Raw genomic sequence first — 15,178 nt, forward strand, 5'->3', positions numbered from 1 at the left:
ACACTGGAAAACCTAATAATTACCAACATTAAAGATGCCTTGGTTCTCATGTAGTGCTGACTGTCAATTAGGAAACAGAGTCAGAACTACATGAGAGCCAAGGACATTGGGGACTATATCTCAGTGAATTAGTAGCTCTCACACAACAAAAAATTTAATGAGGTAGGGCAACTACACTTGTAGAAAAAGGTACGGATCAAAACATCTATTGCATAAAGCCACACAGACACTATAAAACATTAGTTAGCCCATCAGGCCTCTGTGCTGCAGAGTGCCTCTCCTTAATCAAGAAGATCCCAACAAGAGTTCTCGAATTACAGAAAAGGAAATTCCTGCAGAAGACAGTGGAACCAAGAATCCTATCAGATGGGAGATGACAGTACAAATCTAATTGTGAACTCTACTAAGACCAAGAAAATCTCACTGATGGCACCAGAAAAAGATTTTCTATGGCCATGTGTACAGAATGGACTTTCATAGACTGTCCTGTTAATCTTCAACATAGCCATAAGAGTAAAGTCACTGGAACCCTGCAGATCAAGCAAACAGATTATGACGATGATGATGATGATGATGATGATGATGATGATGATGATGTGTTTAAAGGGACTAAACTACTGGGTCATCAGTTTCTCCATTTTTGAGAGAAGTGTATAAAAAAGGTAAAAAGCAAAAAAAGTGGGGACTTTGCTCCTCCAAATATACAAGCAAGTCAAAGAGCTCGAAAAAGGGCATGGCATTTGTTGTTGTATGATAGGTAAAAGAAAACAGAGATAATCCAGGCAGCATCTTGCGCAAGAGGGTCTAAAGGCAAAATAAGGCTACGGGGAAAGTAATCTGCGGTTGCATGGGGGTATCTGCCACAGGTGGGACTCTCCCACCCACAACCACCCCTAACATTCACATGTGGATGAGTATTATAATTTAGCGTAAAATCAACTCTGCTTTAGGAAATGCAATATTTTGGTAGTGGCTGTCTCGTCATCCGCAAGCATCTGAGGTAGCGAGGCAGGAAAGCTGAGAGCATTCCACAGATTGGCCAGCAGGGCACACTCAACAAAGCATGTGCTATCATCAGTAGACTACCATAGCTGCAGCGAGGAGGATCCTCTCGACGCAGAAGGAAATCCTGGGTGAATCTTGTGTGGCCAATACATAGGTGGCACAACAGTAGCATCCTTCCAAGAGGCCTGGAAAGATGTATGCCACACCTTAGTGGACCCTTCACTTGCTCTCAGCTAGTTTTGAGTCATAGTAGGCTGACATTCCAGTTCTCAGGGCCTCAAAATATTGCGTCAAAGTTGTTATTGTTAGTTGGTGCCTGGTATTCGGATGTCAAATTGATCTCCTGTAAATGTGTCTATAGCTGGGCGGTTGGCGAGTTCCTTTCCTGGAATGCCTACATGACTCAGTGTCCTGATGAAGGTCACTGTCTTACCAGGGCTGTAGAGGTCAACCAGTACATCCTGGATGTTGATGACCAAAATATTTTTGGTACAGCACAGGGATATGCAACAAGTGGAAATGCTACAGCTCAGAAAGCTCTCGTGGTGAGGGATTTGACGTATTGCAAAGCTTGAGATAAGGCAACCAACTCTGCAGTGTACACACTACAGGCACTAGGCAGAGTGTGCTTCTCATATCCCCTTGCATACACAGAAGCGTAACCAACCCTGTCGCTGACTTTAAATCTGTCCATGTAGATGCATACTGAATTATAATTATCATGGAGGATCAAATGAAACAGGTGATGGAGAAGGGTACGGGCCACAGAAGAGGTCCATCCATGTGACAGGACAGGGTACAGACTACCAGACCATGGTGGGGCAGTTGAGAGTTTTTTTTTTTTTTTTTTTTTTTTTTTTTTTTGTGGTTTTAGGGCGCAAAACTTCTATGGTCATTAGCGCCCAGCCCGTGACGTAGAAAACAGGAAAAAAACCAAATTTAAAATCAGCAGCAATGGAAACAAAGTCAGAAAATTTGAGAAACTAAAGGCAGAAGGAATGCTTAAAAGTCCACTATAGAAAGGGGTTGGTTGTCCCCCAAAAAAAAAGGCTTCAAATGACTGACGTCATTTCACTGTCTCTAATAAACTGTAGAACGCGGTCAGCTGAGCGCGTGTCATCTGCTAAAATCGACGATAGATCAGGCGATAGCTGTAGACGGGAGCGTAACGGATTAAAATAGGGGCATTCAATTAAAAGGTGTCTGACCGTCCACAGCTGAGAGCAGTGGGGACAGAGTGGGGGAGGATCACCGCTTAAAAGATGTCGATGACTGAAAAGACAGTGCCCTATCCGGAGTCGGGCTAAAATTACCTCCTCCCGACGACGCGTTCGGGAGGAAGAGGTCCAAGCGCAAGGAACGGCTTTCACTTCCCGCAATTTATTGTGGGGAAGTGTTGACCAATGCGCATGCCATAAATGAGTAACTTGGCGACATAAACCGCTCCGTAGATCGGTAAACGGAAGTGACTGAAGAGCTGGCCGAGGAAGAGAGACTGCAGCCTTGGCTGCTATATCGGCCGCCTCATTTCCACAGATACCAGCGTGTCCCGGGAGCCAGAGGAACGCCACTGAGACGCCCCCCAGGTGGAGCAAGCGCAGACAGTCCTGAATCCGGTGGACCAGAGGGTGCACAGGGTAAAGAGCTTGGAGACTGAGGAGAGAGCTGAGAGAATCTGAGCAGATTACGTACTGTATCCGCTGATGGCGGCGGATGTAGTGGACAGCCTGGAGAACAGCGTAAAGCTCCGCAGTATAAACCGAACACTGGTCGGGAAGCCGAAAGTGATTTGGGGTGTCGCCAACAATATAGGCACTCCCTACACCTAACGATGTTTTCGAGCCATCGGTGTAAATAAATGTGGCTTCCGTCATTTGTGCACATAGAGCAGCAAATGCCCGACGGTAAACAAGTGTAGGGGTACCATCCTTGGGAAATTCACATAGGTCTCTGAGCAAGTCGATCCGGGGACGGTGCCAAGGCGGTGCTGTACCCCAAGTTGTCAAGAAGGTTTTAGGAAAGCGGAAGGAAAGAGAATGGAGCAGTTGACGGAAGCGGACTCCCGGGGGTAGTAGGGAGGAGGAGCGGCCTGCATACCCGACATCAAAGGACTCGTCGAAAAAAAGGTTATAGGCTGGATTAGCAGGCATGGAAGACAGATGGCTAGCATAACGACTCAGAAGGACTGCCCGCCGATTGGACAGCGGAGGTTCAGCAGTCTCAGCATAAAGGCTTTCCACAGGGCTGGTGTAAAAAGCTCCAGACACTAAACGTAATCCACGGTGGTGGATAGAGTCGAGACGCCGAAGAATAGACGGCCGAGCAGAGGAGTAGACTATGCTTCCATAATCCAATTTCGAGCGCACTAAGGCGCGATAGAGGCGGAGAAGGACCACCCGGTCCGCTCCCCAAGAGGTACCATTCAGGACACGAAGGGTGTTAAGGGAACGCAGACAGCGAGCCGAAAGATAGGAAACGTGGGAGGACCAGCACAGTTTTCTGTCAAACATAAGACCCAAGAATTTAGCGACGTCGGAAAACGGAAGGTTGACAGGACCTAGATGTAAGGAGGGCGGAAGAAACTCCTTACGTCGCCAAAAATTAACACAAACGGTCTTACTGGGTGAGAAACGGAAGCCGGTTTCGATGCTCCACGAGTGGAGGCGATCGAGACACCCTTGAAGACGTCTTTCAAGAAGGCTGGTCCGTTGAGAGCTGTAGTAGATCGCAAAATCGTCCACAAAGAGGGAGCCCGAGACATCAGGAAGGAGACAATCCATAATTGGATTAATGGCGATGGCAAACAGTACAACACTCAGCACGGAGCCCTGGGGTACCCCGTTTTCTTGGGAGAAAGTACGGGAGAGAGTGGTGTTCACCCGCACCCTAAATGTGCGCTCTGCCATAAATTCGCGAAGAAAAAGGGGCAGCCGGCCTCGAAAGCCCCAAGAGAACAGTGTGCGGAGGATGCCTGTCCTCCAACAGGTATCGTACGCTCTCTCCAGATCAAAAAATATTGCTACCGTTTGGCGTTTCCGGAGAAAATTGTTCATGATATAAGTGGAGAGAGCAACAAGATGGTCAACAGCAGAACGATGCTTTCGGAATCCGCATTGGGCTGGTGTTAAAAGACTGCGGGACTCCAGCCACCAAGCTAAACGGTAATTCACCATACGCTCCAAAACCTTACAGACACTACTCGTGAGAGAAATGGGGCGATAACTAGAGGGGAGATGTTTGTCCTTTCCAGGTTTCGGAACGGGAACGACAATAGCTTCCCGCCATCGCCTGGGAAAGGTACTGTCGGTCCAAATTCGATTATAAAGGCGAAGGAGGTAACGCAGGCTATGGGTTGATAAATGCAGCAACATTTGGACATGGATACCATCCGGTCCTGGGGCGGAGGAGCGAGAAGAAGAGAGTGCATGTTGGAGTTCGCGCATGGAGAAAACAGTATTGTAGCTTTCGTGATTTTGAGAGGAGAAAGCAAGATGTCGCACTTCCGCTGCACGTTTCTTCGGGAGAAACGCTGGCGGGTAATTTGAAGAGCTCGAAATCTCAGCAAAGTGCTGACCCAATGAGTTAGAAATTGCGACGGGGTCCACTAAGGTAGCATGCGCGACAGTGAGCCCAGAGACCGGGGAGAAACTAGGCGCGCCTGAGAACCGTCGAAGCCGACTCCAAACTTCCGAGGAGGGAGTGAAGTTGTTAAATGAGCTAGTAAAGAATTTCCAGCTGGCCTTCTTGCTATCGCGGATGACGCGACGGCATCGCGCACGGAGCTGCTTATATCGGATACAGTTGGACAAAGTTGGATGGTGACGGAAAATGCGAAGAGCACGTCGCCGCTCACGTATTGCGTCACGGCATGCCTCGTTCCACCAAGGAACTGGGGGCCGCCGGGGCAATTCGGAGGTGCGTGGTATTGAACGTTCCGCAGCTGTGAGAATAACGTCGGTAAAATGTGTGACCTCATCGTCGACGCTGGGAAAGCGACGGTCATCGAATGTCGCTAGAGACGAAAAAAGTGTCCAATCGGCTTGGGCAAACTTCCAGCGTCGCGAGCGCATATATGGCAGTTGAGGCTGCAGTCGAAGAACACATGGAAAGTGGTCACTCGAGTGTGTATCATCAAGGGCGAGCCATTCGAAGCGCCGAGCTAGCGGAACAGTACCGACCGCAAGGTCCAAATGGGATAAATTTGCCGTGGAGGCAGACAAAAATGTAGGGACCCCAGTGTTGAGGCAGACTAGATCCGCTTGGTGGAAGACGTCTAGCAATAGTGAGCCACGTGGACAAGGATGTGGAGATCCCCAAAGCGGGTGGTGGGCATTGAAGTCCCCAACCAGCAAATAGGGGGGTGGAAGCTGATCAAGAAGATGAAGGAGATCAGCTCGTGCCATTGGTGTAGACGATGGAATGTATACTGTACAAAGAGAGAACGTGTATCCAGAAAGGGAAAGACGGACGGCGACAGCTTGGAACGAAGTGTTTAAGGGGATTGGGTGATAATGGAGAGTATCATGGAGCAGAATCATGAGTCCTCCATGGGCTGGAGTGCCTTCAACAGAGGGGAGGTCATATCGGACGGACTGAAAATGAGGGAGAACAAAGCGGTCATGGGGACGCAGCTTTGTTTCCTGAAGACAGAAGATGACCGGCGAGTAGGATCGTAAGAGGATCGACAATTCCTCCCGATTGGCGCGAATGCCGCGGATATTCCAGTGGATAATGGACATAGGGTGAACAGAAAATGGAGGAACGTCACCAAGGGTGCTGTCAACTCAACGACTGCTCAGAGCTTGCGACCGACAGGATGGAATGGCATTCAGTCGAAGGCAGAAGATCCTGATCCATAGGTTGGTCAGGAGCAGCTCCTGCCACCAACGATCGGCCAGTTGACCGGCCACCAACAGTGCGCCTCGGCGACACAGAAGATGGCCGAGGGCGATTTCCGCCAGGTGGTGCTGTAGATGGGACACGCCTTGGCGGAGAAGGAGAGGAACTGTGTTTCTTCGTAGCCTTCTTGGAGGTATGTTTAGATGAAGGAGGAACCGATGGTTGTGAAGTTGCAGTACGTAAAAACTCTTCACGAGAATGCTCTTTTTTGGAAGACTTGGCGTCTGACTTTTGGGCTCGAGATTTAGCAGAACCCGACGAAGGGTGAGCCATAGAGTGGGCAGGCGAAAGAGGTGAGGTTGAACGGGCGATCTTTGCGCTGGCCGATCTGACGACCGTGGTACTAAATGTGAGATCGCAAGTCTGCGTGGCCGCCTCCTTTGTTGGCCGAGGAGAAGCAAGGACAGCGCTGTATTTTCCTTTCTGAGGCACGGTGGGCTGTCGACTGGCGAGTAACTTTCGAGCAGCAAAGGTCGACACCTTTTCCTTCACTCTTATTTCCTGGATCAGCTTTTCGTCCTTAAAAACAGGGCAATCTCGAGAGGAAGCAGCGTGGTCTCCCATACAGTTGATGCAGCGAGGGGATGGAGGTGGACAAGCACCCTCATGGGCATCCCGGCCACACGTAACACATTTGGCCGGATTGGAACAGGACTGGCTGGTGTGATTGAACCGCTGACATCGATAGCAACGCGTAGGGTTCGGGACATAAGGGCGAACGGAAATTATCTCATAGCCTGCTTTGATTTTTGATGGGAGTTGAACTTTGTCAAATGTCAAGAAGACAGTGCGGGTTGGAATGATGTTCGAGTCAACCCTTTTCATAACCCGATGAACAGCGGTGACGCCCTGGTCAGACAGGTAGTGCTGAATTTCTTCGTCAGACAATCCATCGAGGGAGCGTGTATAAACGACTCCACGCGAGGAATTTAAGGTACGGTGCGGTTCCACCCGGACAGGGAAGGTGTGGAGCAGAGAAGTACGCAGCAATTTTTGAGCCTGGAGGGCACTGTGTGTTTCCAACAACAGGGTGCCATTCCGTAGTCTGGAACAAGACTTTACAGGACCCGCAATTGCGTCGACACCTTTCTGAATAATGAAAGGGTTGACCGTGGAAAAGTCGTGACCTTCGTCAGACCGAGACACAACAAGGAACTGTGGCAACGATGGAAGAACCGTCTGTGGCTGAGACTCAGTGAACTTACGTTTGTGAGCAGACATAGTGGAAGGTGAGGAAACCATTGCGGAAGAATCCCCCATGATTACCGGCGTCTCCGATGGCGCGCTCCTCCCTTGTGGGGGCCCTCACCGAGGGCACACCCGCCTTAGGTGATTGTTCACACCTCAGGTCACACCTCCCGACAAACGGACGGAGGGACCAATCGGCACTTTCGGAAGGTATCAGCTCGGGTAATCACCCCTCCCTGGGCCTGGCCTTTACCAGGGGGTACGTACGTGTCCTACCTGTCTACCCGGGGCGGGGAATTACGCGTTACCCCGTCACCGGCTACGCATGGAAGTGCGTGGGTCGGCCTTCAGACACGCACAGGGAGGAAGAAAGAGAAAGGGAAAGGAAAGAAGAGGGGGTCTCAAACGCCGCAGCGGAGAAAAGGGTAAAGAGAAGAGGTAAGGAAAGGAGAAGGACAAAGGAAGGAAGAAGACATACAAGCAAGTAAGAAGAAGAATGCGGTACATTTACAAGCGTCCGTCTCCGGACGTAGGCGCAAACCATACTCCCAGAGGGGGAGAAAGTGAAGGAAACAGCCAGAGGTGAGGGGGGGGGGGGGGTGAAGACAGGGGATGGGGAAGGATGCGGAAAGGGAAGGTATGCAGCCCGGAAAGGAAGGAAGGCCACATTAGCTCGGGGCCCCGTGCTCGCTACGCACGTATCCACAAAAGAGTTGTGGATCCCCTGGGGGGGCAGTTGAGAGTGAGCTCTAGGAACACAGACTAAAGGGTGCTGTTGGAGGTCCTTCAGTAGAGTGTCGAGTCGCATCCCAGCTGGTCAATCCAGTTCTGGGTGATGTGCAAACAGTCTGAACTGATGGTTGTGAAAGAGTTGAGTGACATGGGTGAGTAAGCATCTGACATATTGTGATTGCATAATTTGCCACGAGCTGCTGTCATCTAACCCGCAGCAGTGAGATACCGGTCTCCACCAAGAGACTGTATGGAAGGTCCCCATTGCCAGCTGCACACCAGTGTGGTGAAATGGCAAGCTCAGTACAGATGGTGCTGCTGACCCATAGGCAACACATCTGTAGTCCAAGCAGGATAAAAACAGTGCTTTGTATAAATCTCACAAGAACTATGTGGTCTGTGCCCCATGAGGAGTTACTAAGAAAAAAAGAGAGCATTTAGATTCTTCATGCAAGTTGTCTTGAGTTTGTGGCAGCCAAATTAGCTAGATATCAAATAAAATACCTAAGAATTGAAATGTTTCAACAACTTCAAGTAACTGATCACCAATATAAATTCCTGGGTGCAGGTTCACAGTCCGGAGTCGGCAAAAATGCACAACTCAAATGCAGGAGAAAACTGATAGTCGTGATTCACGGCCCAGTGAAGTACTCTCCAGACAGTCCCCTGAACTCGGCACTCAGTGACTCTGAGACATAGTACGGGCAAAGATCATCCACATACAGTGACAGAGAGACTGTGGGGACCATTGCATTTAAAAACCATTGATGGCGATAGTGAACAGCATTACACTCAAAATTGATCCCTAAGGGACTCCAGTTTCCTGTACATATTGTTTGCTGAGAGTCGAACCCATCTGGTTCCAAAAAAGCCAGATAGATACAAAATTCTGGATAAAAATGGGTGAACTGCCATGGAAACCACACTCATACAGTGTAGACAGGATACAATGTCACCAGGTGGTATCGTATGCCATCTGCAGGCCAAAGAACACAGCAATCGCATTTTGACACTGTGCGAAAGCATTGTGCACTGCAGATTCCAGATGAACCACATGATTTTTGTTGGACTGGAATGCCCGAAAGCCATTTTGGAATTGTGATACATGCCCTCTGGCTTCAAGGCATCAGCAAAAACGGCAGTTGACCATTTGTTTGAATAGCTTACTCAGCCCATTTGTCAGAGAGATTGACCGGTAGTTAGTTAAAATATGTGGGTCCTTTCACAACAGGACAGGAATAATAATATTTTTCTGCCACTGGGAGGCAAATTCTCCTTCCCAACAAATACGTTTTAAAACCTGAGGATATATTTTATGCTGTCAACACGATGTTTGAGCATTTGGTTGTGAATTTTGTAGGGTCTAGGGGGCCATATCTCAACATGCTGCCAAATCACTGTGTAGCTACCATTCACTAAACAGTGGTGTTGTGTTATAGAGCGGTGTGTGTGTGTGTGTGTGTGTGTGTGTGTGTGTGTGTGTGTGTGTGTGTGTGTGTGTGTGTGTGGATAGCAGGTGGCACTCAATAAGGTGTTTCCGGATCAGGAAATGAGGGTGGTAATTACTGCATTCGGACCCTTCCTTCAGCAAAGTGCACTACAAAACATTTGGCAGGTACCATGGGATTAGTGCAGGTGTTATCACTGACAAGGATGCCAGGAACCACCATGGCTGCAAATGTGGCAGAGTTTAGTCCACACTTGGGACGATGGTGTGTGGTATCGCATGGATGATATGTATTGCTCCCAACACTCCTGCTTCCCTTTCTTTATTAAAAACTGCAACTTTACCCAGAGTCTCTTGAACACTTAAATTATCCATAGAGGGATGGCACTTGTGTCATTGAAGTGCCGTGCAAAATTTCCTGATAGCTGTGGCTAAATCTTCAGACCACCATGGCATTGGTGATTGTCGGGATAAGCCAGAAGAGTGGTGTATCACTGCTGCTGCAGCATGAATAATAGTATCAATAGTATCCTGTTCCACTCCACTGATATCCGTTGCCTGACTGGCTGCAAAAGTGGCTGTAGAGTAGAAAGCTGCCCAGTCAGCTTCCTGAAATGAACAACCTGGAGCATGTTCCAGATGTCTGAGTGGAGGGGGAGAGAATAATAGGAAAATGGTCACTGTCACAAAGAATGCCGTGGGTGCACCATCGAATCAGGGTTAAAATAGTCAGGCTGCAAACTGTGAGACCAATAGCTGAGTATGTTCTGTGGGCTGCACTGAAATTTGTTGGTGCTCCAGTGTAGAGTAGGCTGACATCCAATTCCGAAAAGAGGTGTTCTAGTATTTGGCCTCTGTAAGACATAGTATTGTCATCCCACACAGGATTATGGTCATTTAAGCCTCCAGTAAGAAGGGGGGATGTAGCTGTTCCATTAACACTAACCACTCATGATATTGGGTACTTCCATATGGCGGGGGGGGGGGGGGGGCGGAGGGGGGGGGGGATGAACATTACATACTGTCATCCAGACTGATAGGTAGTCACCAACGGCAATGGCCTATAGTGCAGTGGTAGGGGCACCTGCTCACTGGAAGTATCAGAGCGTATGCGGGTACAGATCCCACCAGAGTATCTCTCAACATTCAGTTGATAGGTACAGTAGGGTTCAAAGTCTTTCAGAGCAGGGAGGTGTGTTGCTGTAAACCATGTCATGCTATGCCAATTACAGAGAAAGTAACAATTAAATGGCAGGGTTTGGGCAGATGGCAATAGCAGCCATTACAGTTCCACTGAGGGTGCACTGGAGTCAGGTCTAACAATGTGGCGAATGGAAAAGGTGGGTTACCAGGTTGTTGTCCACCTGACTGTGTGATCCGCTGTCAATGTGCATAGGCTCTACCTCTGCAGGTATGGGGAGCAGTACAGTCAAAGTCTCAGAAAGCAGTTTATCTTTCTATTTTTCCTTCTTATCCTAGTGAGACTTCGATTTCTGTGAAAATTTCCCAATTTTATCTTGTGGGCATGAAGAGGATTGTACTTTTCTTCGACCCACAGCCTGTGGCTGCTTGTGCTTGTCCTTGTCCTGAGAGGGAGGGGGGGGGGGGCACCTTGAAAGGTGTCCTCATTCCTGATGACACCAGAGGACGACTAGGCATCTCTGGCCACACCAATTGTGTGAGAATTATTGGTGCTATATGTGTAGGGGGTGAGGGAGCTGACGTTTCCTCCTCCAACTGTATGGCAGCCCTGGAATACGACCAGGGCCAGGAGGTGTTGTGCGAGACCTTGTCATTGCATGAGCTGTGGACTGACACAGCAGCCACAAAATTTGAGACCATATTAGTTGGATGAAGGCTTTCAAACTTTTTCTTTACACCTTCATACGACAGGCAGTCAAGTTTCTTATACTCTTGAATTTTCTTATCCCTCTTGAACATTGAGTGTTGTGGTGAATGAGGAGGGTGTGGTTCTGGACAGCTGACACACTGAGGGATTTGGTCACAAGGCTGCCCTCGTGGGACCCATGTCCACATGCCCTACAGATAACCTGATAAGAACAGCGGGAGGATATGTGTCCGAGCCTTCGGCAGTTAAAACATTTCATTGGAGGAGGAAAGTAAGGCCTGACATGTCACCTATAAATCATGACCTTAACCTTCTCAGGTAAAATGTTGCCTTTGAAGGCTAGGATAAAAGCTCCGGTGTCCACTGTTATTCTTGGGTCTCTCTTCGATGTGGTGAACAAAATGGACTCCATGCTGTGCAAGATTAGTCTGCAGCTCTTCTTCAGTTTGTAGCATTGTCCCGACAGAAGACAACGTCTTGAATTCTATTGAGCTTGTTATGAGGAGAAATGTTGACTGGTATATCTTCTATCGTGACACAAGCCTGAAGTGCCCATGACTGGTTGGTGTGCAAAGTTTGGATCAGCAAAGATCCATTTCTCAACTTCTCTATTGCAGCAACCTCCCCAAACTGATCTGCAATATTTTCAACAAAAAACAGTGGCTTTGTTGCAATGAAAGCTCCACTGTCAGTCTGAGGACAAACCAAGGACATGGCAAATTGTCCACTTCTATTTCTCCTTACATGACTCTCGTCTTGAGACATGGTCACAGGCAGAAAAGCCTTACGACTGCATACCTCTGCACTAAAAGCACTGTTCCTGACAGTTGATATGGCTGCGTTGGCACGGCTACTGTTAAGTTTGATCTGTTTCACTGCAGATCATCTGCCCTGATACCACTAACACCGATCAGAGGCTCTCCCTGTGGGCACCACTTCGTCAAGGCAAAGGTCACCTGGCATAAAAGTCTGGTACCCCGAAATGGATAGGTAACTACTCCTTGGCTGACATGGGAAGTTACAGCTCTGGCTTCGGCAATGTGGTCCCTATGTTGTCAGGTGACTACCACTGAGGGTGTTCTTCCCCAAATGGCCTGCACTTCTGCAAAAATTGAAAAGTGGAGGTCAATCCTAAAATGGGAACCAGAATTTAAGAAGCCAAAACTGGAGAGGAAAAAAGCATTAAAAAAGTGGAAAGAGTGAAAAATTTCATAATTCCAAAGAACAGTCAATATACTAGGTAAAAATGTGACCAAATAAATAACTTCTACTAGTCACCTCTTACGACATTTAAGGAATGGCCGTGCATCTATTCTAGCCCCTGACGCCGTATGCGGGTCAAACAAATAGAGAAAGACCTTGCAGAACTTCACTGTATGCAAGATGTAATAAATAACAGGGGTGAGTACTGATCAGTTATTGAAAGCAAACCCTTTCTCACATTCCTTACAGAAGTTAACAACAAGACCAGGAAATGGTATGAGGAATGCAAGCTAGAGTTCAACAGGAAAATTAAGGATTGCTGGGCTAACAGAAAAGATCAAGGTAGAAACAAGAAAACAGCTACTAAACTTCACTGAGAGCACCAGAAGAGGTGGACAAAAGAAGCAGAGCTAGAACACAAGCACTGTGGGGTCCACAGGTGGCCCAAACAAGTTTAAAAAATATTACAGCCTGCACTACCAGTCTGAGAACATTTTGCTTGCCCCTTTACTAGTTACTGCAAGGTTACAAGCATATCTAGTTAATTCCTGCTTCCAATTTCATATGATATACTCTCAAGTGCTAAGTGCTATGGGAAGGACTTGTCTGACACTGAATGAGTGACAGTTGTCAAAATGGATGAGCTGTTCATAATAAGTTCAACTGATGTAACAAACACCCTGAAAAGTAATGTGCTGAGGTTAGAACAGCACACAGTTCAAACATTTCAGACCTACAAATACAAATTCGTGACAATATGCATTCAATATTAACCCATATAAAGACTCATTATTTATATAGATGGGATGTAAATGTCATGAGATTTTATCACCTTCAAAAAAACATTGCAACTGGCAGTGTTGTCAAGAACAAATCCTTTTATAGCCATAATTGAGATGTTTTTTTAAGTGCTTCACAGAACTGTATTAACACTTTAAAATAGTAAGGATGACTAACTGCAGTATTTTGGGCGATAAATTAACTTTCTGTCAAAACACCAAATAAATATTGTCTTCATATCATTTTACTGCCTTTTTCCATTCATAATTCGTGGTGATGAAGAAGAATGCTCTAAGTTTTTGGCCAAAGCAAATTGGGAGTTTCCACAGCTAATTTCCCTAACATTAAACAGAATTTTACATTAGCCTGTTGTTCTATAATGTCTGCAACTGGAAAATTACCAAGCATGTGGAAAAATGTGTACAGAAACAATGACTACACCTGACTAACTTTTTCTGATGGAAGACTATATCTATATCGATACTCCGCAAGCCACCATACAGTGCATGGTGCAGTTATTTCCTTTCCTGTACCACTTGCAAATAGAGCAAGGGAAAAATGACAAGCTATATGCCTCTGTATGAGCCCTAATTTCTAGTATATTCATGGCCCATAGGCACAGTGTATGTTGGCAGCAGTAGAATCATTTGGCAGTCAACTTCAGATGACAGTTTTCTGAAGTTTCTGAGTAGAGTTCCTCGAAAAGAATGTTGCATTTCCTCCAGGGACCCCCATTTGAGTTCCCGAAGAATCTCTGTAACACTTGCATGTAGTCCGAACCAATCACTAACAAATCTAGCAGCCCACCTCTGAACTGCTTCGATGTCTTCCTTTAATCTGACCTGGTACGGATCCCAAACACTTGAGTAGTACTCAAGAACATGTTGCACTACTGTCCTATATGCGGTCTCCTTTACAGATGAACCACACTTTTCTAAAATTCTCCAATAAACTGAAGCTGACCATTTAACTCTCCTACCACAGTCCTCACATGCATATTCCATTTCATATCGCTTTGCAATGTCACACCCAGATAGTAAATGACTTGACTGTGTCAAGCAGGAGACTAGTAATATTATATCCGGACATTACAGGTTTGTTCTTCCTACTCATCCGCATTAACTTACATTTTTATACTGTTAGAGTTAGCTGCAATTCATCACACCAACTGGAAATTTTGTCTGTTGTTGTCTTGTATCGTCCTACAGTCACTCAACTTTGACACCTTACTGCCCAACCTGACTGCCAACACATTCATGTATACAGAGAACAACAGTGGCCCTATCACACTTCCCTGGGGCACTCCTGATGATACCCTTATCAATTAATAGTCAGCTGATCAAAAACAATTTGCAATAAAGGTACCTGGTTGGTGAATTTATCACTTTAGTTGCTCTGTCTGCAAGTAATGACCATGTAACTTTTAGGAACCTCTCTCTATATTAATACAATTCATATTAATGCCTCTTTCTTGCTATTTCTATGATTAATGTTGTGAAATTATCAGGAGTCTACAAAGCTGCTGGTGTTCACATAATTTATGCTGACCAGAAAGAAGCTACACACAGAAATGTATATAGGGCATCCCCAGAAGGAAAGGTCAGTGTTTAGAGATATGAATGAATACTCAGAGGGGGGCGGGGGGGGGGGGGGGGGGGGGGGGGGGGGGGGGAATTGGCTGTAGAATGCATACCATAAGAGCTATGAGTACCTGTTCAGTAGGAGACATGTATTTCACAGTAGCGAAGTATTTCACAGTAGCAAAGATAAACAAGTGCTCATAGCTATTAAGGTATACACTTTAGAGCTCATATTTTTTGTTTTTGTCTTTATGACCACCTCTCAAAATATGAAAAGCAAAGAGCCTGCAGAAGATGAGATTTATTTCACAGTATCAAAGATGAAGTGCTCATAGCTCTCAAGGTATGCATTTTAGAGCCCATGTTTGCTGTATTTTCTTGGCTTTGAGTGTTCCTGTCACATCCCTTAATATTGACCATTTCTCCTGGAACACCCTGTATGTTATCCGTTGGTGGGTAACAATACGTAAAGGCACTGTTTTTTTCCCCCTTCCA

The 15,178-nt window shown here is 46.9% G+C and overlaps 1 protein-coding gene across 1 annotated transcript in view; it reads right to left on the minus strand.

Annotated features, from left to right (window-relative positions):
- Positions 1 to 15,178, minus strand: part of LOC124615401 (protein VAC14 homolog) — a 129,008-nt gene that overhangs the window by 64,074 nt on the left and 49,756 nt on the right. The window lies entirely within an intron of this gene.

Source organism: Schistocerca americana, chromosome 5, assembly GCF_021461395.2.
Source record: "Schistocerca americana isolate TAMUIC-IGC-003095 chromosome 5, iqSchAmer2.1, whole genome shotgun sequence".
Taxonomy (NCBI): domain Eukaryota; kingdom Metazoa; phylum Arthropoda; class Insecta; order Orthoptera; family Acrididae; genus Schistocerca; species Schistocerca americana.